Raw genomic sequence first — 10,049 nt, 5'->3', positions numbered from 1 at the left:
GTAACGTGGCCTAGAGTACAATGGATAAAGATAAACAACGTGTTTTTAACGATTTTAGCATATCATTAACTTATCCCCAGGGCATAAGCGGTTATCAGTTGAAATGGATTTAAAAGTTAGAAAAGCGAAATCGTTCAGCAATATTTCTCGCGATATGAGCTGTTATTTTGAAGCTATGCTGAAGTTTAACAGGGGTAAAATACACTGTATGCTTTAGTGCACGTGATAGACACATGCATAGGTTCATGCAAACATAAGTACATACGCTCTTGGTTACAGGTCCCTTATACAGGCCTATTCAGCAATAGTTACACATTAGAACATAAGTGGATATTTCGACAGAGCAGAGTTCGCTGTTTGTTGAGTCTTTGTTCTATGACTGATGGAAACCATTCTGTGCTTTCTGTGTTTCCGACATCATGCTTGCGATTGGTCAGAACAGAACGAGTATCTCAGACAATTGTTTCAGAGGCTTATTCTTACGCTGCTCCTCGTTGTAAGGTTCATAATTTATAAATTGGAAACGTCAAACAATTTTGTTAGGTTTCTGTGTTTGTTTTGAGCTTTAAACAACTAGAGCACTAAATCAGTGTTTGCAAGATCATGCTTGTGATTGATCACAAGAGAACGAACCTGCCAGATACAATTGTTTTAGGCCAATTCTATGTACCCTGCTCCTCATTATTGTAAGGTTTATAATTATAAAGTAGAAACGTTAAACATTTTTATAAGGTTGCTGTGTTTGTTTAGAGCTTTCAGAAAACTGGAGTCATTAAAATATTCATTAAAATGTTATAACATGACTCTAAATCTGCGAAACTATCAGGAGATAATGATTCTCTGCCTTTGATCTAAATAAAACACTCCATTCTTTTACCTGTTGTCTCGTATCGGTTTTCAACCATTTTCCACTCCCCTGCGCGAATTGTTTGGTCAGTTCGAATTGTTTCCAAGATTATTTGGTTCTTTCATAATGGCATTGCCATGTATATCTCAACAAGTTGAACAAGAAAATCCGAATACTTTTTCCAATGAAGTTTTTTCTCAAGTGAATCACGGAATTAAAGTGTATTGAAGTGAATAATTCATTTCTTTTGAATATGGGTCAAGACCTGCATGTATATCTTGTCTTGTCATGTTGTTCTCGCGGTTCACGCGTATACGGGAGGACGACATGTTCTGTCTACAACCAATGTATGCTGCTACAGAGAATAAATCAAGTTGGTCAGCTCTTTCAAATTCCTCCCGTGTATTTGGAGAAACTGCTAAAACTGATTTTTAATTTCGTCTTCATTTTCCTCCCGGTACTCTACGAACAACTTAACGTAATGGAAGAGGTTCTATGTTAAATATTTGACTGAGTAGCTTTGATCAAAATACAGCAAAATTTCCTTGATAGTGCTCCTTTAACCCATGCAACACGCTTGGGCCACACTACACCGAGACGTAAATTTCCTAACTATAGTTAGAACAAACAGAGAAATGGTCACATTACCACAATTGCTAACCATAGTCATCACTGTCTTAACTAAAGTTAATGGCCGTGAACGCGGGTATTGTCAAGGACGTTGCTTCCTAATACCAAGGTATTTTTGCGACGCTTTTGACTATGCAGCTGGAATCTATCATTGACTATTGAGTGGAATCTAAAGAAAAAATCAGGGGTAACCGCGCATATTGATCTCTCAGAGATAATCAAGGAGCAGTAACCGTAAAAGGCTTTAAAATACAGAACAATGTATGGCATTTTCTGTCCAAATTGAAGCTCAGTTATCCCTGAAAAATGAAAAATGTGTGGTTATCCTGAACTTTCTTTTTGGATTCCAATAGCCCTTGCTAAGATCTGCCTTTCACGCGTAGAAGGCACTGCCGTTAAGAAACCCGTTTTCGTACCATCTCGAGATGCGCAGAGCGTATGCGCAGTAACAAAAGGAGGTACCGTCCTTTAGTGAGTGATCGCCGACTCTAGCAAGTTTGCTTGTATTTCTAAGATACCACTGAAAGTTAATTGATGATAATTATTTTAAATGATAAATGGGGTGAATTGTTTTACGAGAGCGTGATTACATGTAAACAGTGCGTTTTTACCAAAGAAAATTAAAATTAATTTTTCCATGCCAGTTAAAATACATTCAAATTTATACATATTAAAATACATAAATTGAGGAGAGAGGGCTATTACATTATAGCACTTAGAAGGTCAGCAATTTTTAGTGTAAATTCACGAATTTGTATTCAAGGTGGTCGATGTAAACGACAACTAGAAATTCATCTGGCAATTGACATCAAAGAAAATATTAAGATTGTGTCACGAGTCGTGGACAACCCCGCTTTCTACGAATCTAATGTGTTTGCATAACTATGCTCAGTTATGCCTCTCATTCCACAGAGCCAACGGAAGGGAATTGCTGTGATGTTGAGCTCCATTTGTGTGCAAGAAGAATCCAGTAAAATAAAAGATAGCTTAAACTGGCTATGTACCAGTGCTTGATTATAGAGCCGCTTTAAAAAAACTTAATAACCTCGATGTAATGACAGATTCTCATTAAGTCTTGGTGTTATTGTCATAAAAAGCTGGGGGTTCGTGAAAAGCAGTGTAAGGAACTTTGTGTCCTTCTAAGTGGCTGTTTACATGGAGGGAGGAAGATCCTAGCACAAGGAAGATCCTAGAAGGCAGATCAACTTTTCATTTGGTTTACATGCAGAAATTTCGGTCGGAGTGGTTACCAAGAAGAGAAGGAAAAGAAGAAAAATTGTCGTCCTTTAGAAGCTGAACGCTCGGCTGCCGCCATTTTGTTATTTTTTGTTCCTAGTACTAGGATCTTCCGAGCGAAGGTAGTTTACATGGAGCTAGGATCTTCCTAGTACTGAGATATGTCCAGAAATGCACGCTAATGAGATGCATGAACTGTATGATAGACATCACAAAGTGTCCCCTACCCTAAATTCTTACCAAAACACAAATAATTCTGTCAAACATGAAGTCATATGAAAATGACAAAAAGGTCTGTCTCATATAAAGTACCCAAAATCAGGGTTAGGTGGTTTCTGGACATAAGTGAACTTTTTGCACGTAAACTGAACAGAGAAAACATATGGCGCTAGGACGATCCGCCGTCTAGGATCTTCCTAGTGCTAGGATCTTTCTCTCTCCATGTAAACAGCCCCTAAGAGGGTTTACAATACCCTGAACTAAATCGCGGACATTCTTCGCTTCCAACGCTTGGGTAAAGATCCGTTAAAAAATCTATCGTGTTCCTCCCCATCTTTGGTCCAGATGCCTCCTTGTGTTGAGTTTTCTGTCGTTGCCCAGATCCCCACGTGTTTGGGAAACGATTAAAAGCGTTAATTATAATTTGTTTCTGTATCGAAATTTTCGAGTTATTGAAATGGGATATCCACAGACGAAGCACAACATTAATATATTCCTTTGTGTCATTTTAATGAGTTCTTACTTGTCATTCATGGACCCCTTTTACAAGAGAATTATCTTTCGAGCAGATGGTAACTGGAAAACTACTTTCTTGGGTAACAACAGACCATTTGTATTCAGTGGTACACCTTTGAAATACAGTCAAACGTGGCGTAGGTTACCACCCCAAAAACGTCAGCCCAAACATTGTCTGGCTAATGCTCGTGTCATGTTTATGAATTGCTCTTTTTTCGAAAGAACATACCGACATTGTAATAAAAATGAATAAAATGAAAACATTAACCACATTGCAGTAAATAAATTTCCTTTTCTGAATTAGTAAATCTGCCATAAACTGAAGGAAGGGCAAAAATTTGAAATTTGGCAAGCAGGCACACACATCCTGCCCAGCCATTGATGTTTCAGAGGCATGATTTAGTGGGAAGAGTTTTTGCATCGTTCAAAATGTAGCGAGGAGTTGGCTCTCTGGGCGACCAAACTCCTAATACGTGTTGACACGCTCTGACCGATGGACGTGATTTAATAGCAGACCCAGAAATATATAATTGATAAAAATGTATCTTCTTCACAATAGAGAGCTTTAGATCCAGGACGCGACGGCTTTTAGGACGCGGTGACCGAGCAAAAGACTAGAACGAGAACGCCGTTGTAAGCGCGGGAAAAATAAACTTTAGTTTTGCGACGCGAGTCTATTCGACGCGGTAATTCAATATTACAGAAATATTATTGTTTTGACGAAAGAAAATATGGCATCGTTCAAAAAAGCCCAAGAAATGTTGTTATTGTGCTTGGAAGAAGAAATGATTGACGACGAAGAATTTGCTTTGTTGTACGAGGAATACACACCTCGGAATCCTCCATTTCCTTACTCGTCATATGATAATTTTTCTTTTGTAAACAAAGATCCGGCGGAATGTAAAGCCGATTTTCGCGTGGAGAAAGGAGACCTTCCCTTACTTGTTGAAGCTTTGAGAGTTCCTCCCATTTTCAAATGCGTCAATGGAACTATCTGCGATGGAACTGAAGGCTTGTGTGCAGTGCTGAAGAGGTTCGCATATCCGTGCCGATATTCAGATATGATTCCGATATTTGGACGATCGGTGCCAGAACTGAGCCTCATCAGCAATGAGGTTATCGACTGGATTTACAGCGAACACGGACACAGAATCACCCAGTGGAATCACGGCATTTTGAACCCAGCTTCACTGAATACGTACTCAAATGCAAATTTGATGTACCCTTTATGTTCCCTGTAATCTAAACCACACCCCTCCCTTCTGTGAGGCTCAACTAAAGGAAATATGGTATTTGGAAAATGCAGAACACTCAAAATGATCAAAAGTTGATTTGCTCACATGACACAACATTTTCCCTTACTTTTAATCTTACAGAGGGAACAATGCATGATGCAAGGATGTTGGCAATGTCTCAATTGTATGATGATCTGGAAGGTTTTGCTTTCAACCCTGCAGGAAGAGAGATGTGCTTATATGGGGACCCTGCATACCCACTCAGGGTTCACCTTCAGGCACCATTCCGAGTTGGCGTTTTAACCATCCAATGGAGATGTTTAATGAATCCATGAGTGCAGTTCGTGCATCTGTGGAATGGCTATTTGCAGACGTAATTAACTATTTCAAATTTTTGGATTTTAAGAAGAACTTGAAGATTGGTTTAAGTCAAGTGGGAAAAATTTACATAGTTTGTGCAATTTTACGAAATGCATTAACATGCCTTTATTGTAACACCACAGCTGATTTCTTTGGACTTGAACCACCAGCATTGAATGACTATTTCATTTAAAAGTCTCTGTATACTTAGGAATGTACCATTTTACTTTTGAGGGGGGGGGGGGGGGGGGTATCTAACCAGAAGTACATCTATTTTCTTTCACTTGTTGTCAATTGTTTATGTTGCTTCTGAGTCCTCCATCACTGAAAGTGGTTTTCAGGAGGATCCTCTAAAAATAAGAATACATAAAATAAAACACTTAGAATAAACAAGAAGTACAGATGTACAAATTACAAAGAATTAAAGAGCTAGAAGTTCTAAAATAGAAATAAAAAGGAACTTTTTAGAGTATTTACCCAACCCTCACCTCAGAAATAAAATGGTCTTTCCCTTAACAAAGTGACAGGAATTAATGTTAAAAAAGGACAGTGTCCCTTTAACTTAATCAATTACTACATAAAATGGCATACAAAGAGTAACAATAGTGAAATTGACTGTTCATGAAACACAATTTACGAATAGGAACATCAACTGTCTCAAACATCATCTCTGAGAAGCGAAAGTCAAAATTACTTATTAATTACTTTTTCCAATAAAGCCATCAGTACTTTCGTTTGCTCCTGTTGTTGCTGCATCATCAGCATTTGACTGTTCATCAACTGTTGTTGACTTTGTTGCTGACTTTGTTGACTTTGTTGTTGCTGTTGTTGCATCATCCTAAGAATTTCATTTTGCTGCTGTTGGATCTGCAATTGCTGTTGTCTGTTGACCTCCATCTGCTTCTTCTCAAAGTCTTACTGCTCTTTCTTCATTTTTATTTCTTCTTGTTTCAGTTCATAATTTATCTCAGCTCTCTTGGATAAGTACAGCATTGCATCACTCCCTCGTCGACGTTGCCGTTTATTGTTGAAATCGTCGTCTTCATTTTCACCTGCTGCCGACTCTCTTTTCCTGGTCTCTGATAGTTTCTCCATGGCCTTCAGCCTTATGCTTTCTGCTTTTGCCCTCTCACTCTCAACTTTTTTTGCCCTTACGGTATCCGCTTCATGTACTTCGGCATCTGCACTTTCTTCTAAAGCTATGATCGTATCCAAAGCATTGTCCAGTTCTGAGGGCTCATCTGGTGCTATCCCTGTAGCTTTTTCCTCATCTCTCAGCTTTTTCTTGTGTTTGTTGACAAGATTCCCTACGTGGTCACGAACCGAGCGCTTATCAACGCTAAATTTGGGAAGTGAAAATTTGTTTAAATTGTCTGCAATTTTCTCCCAAATGCCGCTTCTCATTGTTGACCCCTTTTTGGTCGAATACGGGTTTAGGTTGGCGACTTCTCGACACAGGATTATGTCATGGTCTTTCGTCCAATACATGACCGAACTAAAAGAAAAACAACAACAACTTGAAAACCGAGTTAAGCTTATTATAATTTGAGCTCAGATTTGATAAGAGCTTAATTTTGTGCTCAGTCCACTAAAAATTCATTCCTGCATGTTCTCAGCAAAGCTGCTAAAAAACACGAGTAATTATTCAAGAAGCTTTCAAGAGGCATAACTTAAAACTTACTTGGAAGACTTCGCCGAAGCCATCTTTCTAGGTAGCTGTAAATAAAGTTGAAATATCAGAACTTTGCAGTGTTTCCGCCGTAAAAATCGCTATAATGTTTGAACGTGAATCTAGGTTTCGAAATATATGTGGAGGTGGTACATATTAAACCATTTTCTTCAAAACAAGAAGGATTTATACTCACGTTTTCTTCGCAACGCCAAATCCTTCTGTTTCACGTTCTCTACGCCGTCACGACGCGGCAAATCGTAGGGTGGAGCATGCGGACATGTCTTGTCTGTGGAAAATTACTTCCGGCCGCGTCTCAGAACCGTCGCGTCCTGGATCTAAAGCTCTCTAATTAGTTACCTGGAAGTGAATGGAAAGACTACAATTCGTAGAAAACAGTGTCATCCGTGCGAAAGGTACAACATTACTTAGGAACATTTTCTTTGGTCTCAAATTGTGAAGTTAAAATTATCATTTGCAAACCACCCCACAGCTGATGTCTTGAATGACTTGAATGAAAACTCTACGAGAATGATAATAACTTCATAAAATTCAACATGGTGAATCTATTCTGGGGACCTGTCTCTCATTTCGTCAGCGGAACGCAACGGTTTATTTCGGGAGATTTCTGTTAGTCGTAAATAATATCTGCAGTATTTCTTGGGCAAAATTTCAGCTGAAAACAATATTTGGTAACACTGAAAACTTAATTCCTTTTGTCTTCGAAGAGACAAATATGTCATAAAAAGGTCAGCTGGCGTTTTCGTTAAAAACTACGACGGCTTACTGAAGTTCTGAAAATTACTGATTTCCATTTCCTAAAGCTTTATGCAACTTAAATTTTCAGGTAAGGCATCCGACCATATCAATCTGTATAAGCTAACAGAAAATGTATTTACATTCGGCGGAACTTGACTGCAAGTAGCTGTGACAGAGAATGTGAATATATCGTATTGGTATGAACGCACGTGAGCCGTTATGAAATGATCAGTTACCCGAGGATATTACACTCGTAGTCTGCTTGTCTCGCAAAATGTCAAATTTTCCAACGTACCGTGCCAACTATTTTATTCTGAATATTTGCTCACCGTTATTGGGGAAGAGTGTGCGATTTCTGTTTTGGGTACGTGAGTATACCAAAGGAAGCAAATTTCACAAAAATAAAAACTAAAATCTTTAGGACGAACTAGGACGTTCTATTTACAGAAGGCCGCACCGAAAAATCGTAAAATTTGTAAAATTTGTAATTGCGTTCAATCCTGGACACAAGTGGAACTAGATACGTTTCTTTGAATTGAGATTATATCTTTTAAACGCGAGCCTATAGCGACCTGCCTTGCGCGAGCGAATACAGTAGGCTTTTTACGCTAAATAATTGTTTGAATCTGCTCAAGTCATAAGAATATGGGAAACTGCAGTTTAATCAGTAAAACGTCAAACGATATGTTTGCCCCTTAGTAAAGTAGTCCAGTGTTAAGAAATATTGTTTAGAGCTGACTTTAGTTACGTCTAACAGATATCCAGCGAAATAGACCGTTGCGTGCTGCTGACGAAATAAGAAACAGGTTCCCAGAATAGATTATCCATGCTGAATTTAATGAAGTTATTATCATCCTCGTAGACGTTTGGAAATAAGGAAAATCAAAGTAACGTCGTCATTTCACTCAATTCAGTAAATGAAATAATTGTTAGGTTCTTTCTACGGAAAGCTGGTTCATGAAAGTTGCCCTGAGGACGCCCGCATTATGGGTTTTTTTTAAAGGGACTTTGTTTAGACTGAATAAGAGATCACCTGTGGGGTGGTTTGCAAATGATAATTCAAATGATAAATGATGACATGTCAACATGTTCAAGGAGTTAATATTACCTTGCTCATTATTGATGATACATTCTTTGCTCATTATTAATGATACTTTACTCAAATTTATCTTGTTTCTCTTTGGTTTTTGTTTTCGTTTTGCTACATCTTTCTTATTTTTTTTTATTCTACTTAGTAACTTTTTTTTTTATCAATTTACTTCCTTTAAAGGGGGACAGTATTAGTTTTATTAGAGGTGCCCCTCTACTCTCCTGCTCCTATTTGAATTGTATTTTTGAGCTGCGTATTATTATATGTTTTAATACTATATTAATAATATATTTTGCACTCATGTAACAGTAAGAGTGGAGAGTAAAAATTAAAAATGCCAAAAAATGTCAAATGTATCGATCCTCTTCGGAACATTAGGTTAGAAGGCTTTCCAAGACTAAGAAACATCTTAAAACTTTTCAGGCTCCAATTGCCAAAAAATAATAAGAACGTTCAGCCTTAGTCCCGAAATTAGACGTTCTTATAAAAACGTGTCATCAAATGATAAACATTTCATCAAACACTGCTGGTATCTTAGAAATACATTGTGTAGCCGAAGGCGATAACGTCTGCGGAAGCACTTGTTTTCAAGTTTCGGTGTAAACAATGTCGACATGAACATTTTAATTGAAAATTATATTCCGTTAATGACTAATAACGTTATCACCTCGGAGTTGCCGACAATCAGTTTGTGCTGAACGGCTGCCTGTGCTGATCAGAAGGTAAGTTTTGCAGGAGGTAACTGCGGTTCTCTCGAACTATACTCAGTGGTAATATCTCACTCTGCTCTTCTGAACAGCAGAGTTTTTTTCAGTGAGGCAACTCCCGTAATATATGTATATGTATAAATTTAATATATTACATTACCCATTTGACGAAAAGGAGGCGATGGTTATACTGAAGTCTGCGGGTTTTCCGGGTGCCTTGACAGTGTCTAAACTCATTGCGCGTGTTCACAGGATTGACCACACCAAGCTGTCTCGAGATCTCAATTAGTTTCTTACAAGGCTTTACGTAAGTCTCAAAGTCCTAAAAATATAGCAGCTATAACATAGATTTCACGTCTCATGGTCTCACTGCCTCACAAAATGTCGAATTTTTGAACCCCTTTACCTAGTTTATTCTTAGTATTTTGTCAACGCTGGTAAACCGGGCATTTTTTTGTTTTGTCGACGTGAGTTTAAGAAATGTTACAAAATCGCGAAGGAAACTTTTATTCACGATATTTTTTCCTCTCAGATTCCTACAGTTGAATACTGGTAGCTTGTTTTGGGTGGGCGAATACTTTAGGCTTTTCACGAAATAATATTTTTGGCCAGTTTAAGTTATAAGGAATACGTTGAAATCAAATGAGATAAATGAATAAAATGGGAGCTCCAGTCGGACTACACGGTCAAACGGTAGAATAACCCTAAACCATGTAAGAATACGATAGAGATGAGTAGTTTTATTTATTTTATGGAATGTATGTTGAAAAATATCTATTTG

The 10,049-nt window shown here is 38.0% G+C and overlaps 1 long non-coding RNA gene and 2 pseudogenes across 2 annotated transcripts in view; 2 read left to right on the top strand and 1 right to left on the bottom strand.

Annotated features, from left to right (window-relative positions):
* Nucleotides 1-4,008: 4,008 nt before the first annotated feature.
* On the top strand, nt 4,009-5,264 carry LOC146474475 (uncharacterized; annotated as a pseudogene).
* Nucleotides 5,265-5,271: 7 nt separating this feature from the next.
* Nucleotides 5,272-6,742, bottom strand: LOC146474474 (uncharacterized; annotated as a pseudogene). Its single transcript, XR_014866145.1, has 2 exons — nt 6,725-6,742; nt 5,272-6,538 (listed from the first exon to the last, which is right to left on the bottom strand). The product of XR_014866145.1 is annotated as an uncharacterized LOC146474474 (transcript).
* Nucleotides 6,743-9,237: 2,495 nt separating this feature from the next.
* Nucleotides 9,238-10,049, top strand: part of LOC146474473 (uncharacterized) — a 19,221-nt gene continuing 18,409 nt past the window's right edge. Inside the window, exon 1 of the long non-coding RNA XR_014866144.1 lies at nt 9,238-9,283. This is a non-coding gene — a long non-coding RNA (uncharacterized LOC146474473). The remainder of the gene's footprint in view (nt 9,284-10,049) is intronic.

This window comes from Pavona decussata, unplaced genomic scaffold (assembly GCF_977016875.1).
Source record: "Pavona decussata unplaced genomic scaffold, jaPavDecu1.1 SCAFFOLD_89, whole genome shotgun sequence".
Classification (NCBI taxonomy): domain Eukaryota; kingdom Metazoa; phylum Cnidaria; class Anthozoa; order Scleractinia; family Agariciidae; genus Pavona; species Pavona decussata.
This window is presented reverse-complemented; position numbering and strand designations above follow the sequence as displayed.